At 35.6% G+C, this 1679-nt stretch overlaps 1 non-coding gene across 1 annotated transcript; it reads left to right on the forward strand.

Annotated features, from left to right (window-relative positions):
- The first annotated feature begins 286 nt into the window (after window positions 1-286).
- Window positions 287-348, forward strand: LOC125156784 (U7 small nuclear RNA). The gene has a single exon (XR_007148770.1). It is a non-coding gene; the product is annotated as a U7 small nuclear RNA (small nuclear RNA).
- The last annotated feature ends 1331 nt before the right edge of the window (window positions 349-1679 follow it).

Consider the following 1679-nt stretch of genomic DNA (forward strand, 5'->3'; position numbering starts at 1 on the left):
GAGCCCTTTTTCTTTTTCCAAATGTATCTCTCTTGTTTAGATGTAATGGCTTTGAAAGCAACTTGCAATAGCCATCCTAATGACAAAAATCTGTAATCATAACCATTTTGAAAACACATCATGTATGTCGATCATTCAAAGGATATTTTTTTCCCTTAATGTACTGCTGATCAAAGAGGTATGTGTGTTTGTGGATGCCGATGTCTTATGTAAAGTAGGATCTCAAGAGACATATATTGAATCATTAAAGAAAGAGTGAATGACTGATCGAATAAAAACAGAATCTCAGTGTTACAGCTCTTTTAGAATTTGTCTAGCAGGTTTTCCGGTCTTTACCAGAAGACCCCCTCCAAAAAAAAAAAAAAAATAGAATCTCTATGACCCTGAACTGAAGCACTGGCTGGATAACAATTCAGTTTCATGATAAAAGGCTAACTAACTTAGAAACATGGAAGAGACTTCCTAAGTGTGAATTTTCCAAGGATCAGTGTCATTGGTGACTTTATTTATCGTCCTTAATATTATTTTACACTTTTAGGAAATGCCTTCAACTAGATGAAATAGTAAAGGTAAGGTCAGATGTGACAAGGATAGGTATCATTTTTTAAAATCTATTTAAATGTAAATTTATGGACTTTTGACTACTGGTTTTTTTGGCAAGTCAATTCCCTTAAATACCTCTGATCTGTTTGCTTCAAAGAAGTTCCATGTGCCAATAATCACAGTTAAAATGGTTTTTTAAAAATTATTCTCAAGCTTCATTAATTAATTGCCTCTGTGTACCTACCCTTTCCTCTTTCAACTTAAAGCATGATAATTTGAGGTTCTCTGACTTCTAAACTGGGGTGGGAAGGCCATACCCTTAAACCAATCTTTGCCACAGGGCTGGATATTAGTGAAACCTTGTTGAAATCTTTCTCTGGCTTTTCCCTTCTTGTTCCAGATCCATAAGCAACTGATTTTTGTAAATTTTCAAGGCCTCAAATTTCTGAACTCCCAATTTCTAAACTTTTACATTCCAACCACATAGTTATGTCATGATCTGGATTCTCTCTCTCTCTCTCTCTCTTTTTAATTTTGAAAGAGACAGAGTGTGAGTGGGGGAGGGGCAGAGAGAGAGGGAGACAGAGAATCCCAAGTAGGCTGTGCAGTGTCAGTGTGCAGAACCCAACACAAGGCTTGAACTCATGAAATTGTGAGATCACGGAATAAGCCAAAATCAAGAGCTGGACGCCTAACCAACTGAGCCATCCAAGCGCCCCTGGTCTCTTTCTTGAAAGAGCATCTTAAAAACACAAAGTAAAAGCAGATGCACACTACTGTTCTGATGCTTGGTAATCATTTATTTTAAAACTACAGACTCAGTAAGGGGATGATAAGCCTTCCAAGTTACTCTAGACGACAGTTTTTCCAAAGTTTTATTACTGTGTAACGTGCATCTCCTCTTTTCCAGTTTGGTTTCCATTCTAATGCCTGCTGTATACCAGAGATGAAGTACAAGAGATATATATCAGTGAGTACAACAGGCAAAATTATCTCTGCCCTCATGGAACTTACGTTTTAATTAATTACATTTCTAGAATTAAATGAAATAACAAATACAAAACATTTTTTAAAACTCTTTAGTACAAAATGAGAGTTCAGTAAATATATTTTATTATTATTTTATTAGTGTTCTC

The sequence above is a fragment of the Prionailurus viverrinus genome, chromosome F2, assembly GCF_022837055.1.
Source record: "Prionailurus viverrinus isolate Anna chromosome F2, UM_Priviv_1.0, whole genome shotgun sequence".
Taxonomy (NCBI): Eukaryota; Metazoa; Chordata; class Mammalia; order Carnivora; family Felidae; genus Prionailurus; species Prionailurus viverrinus.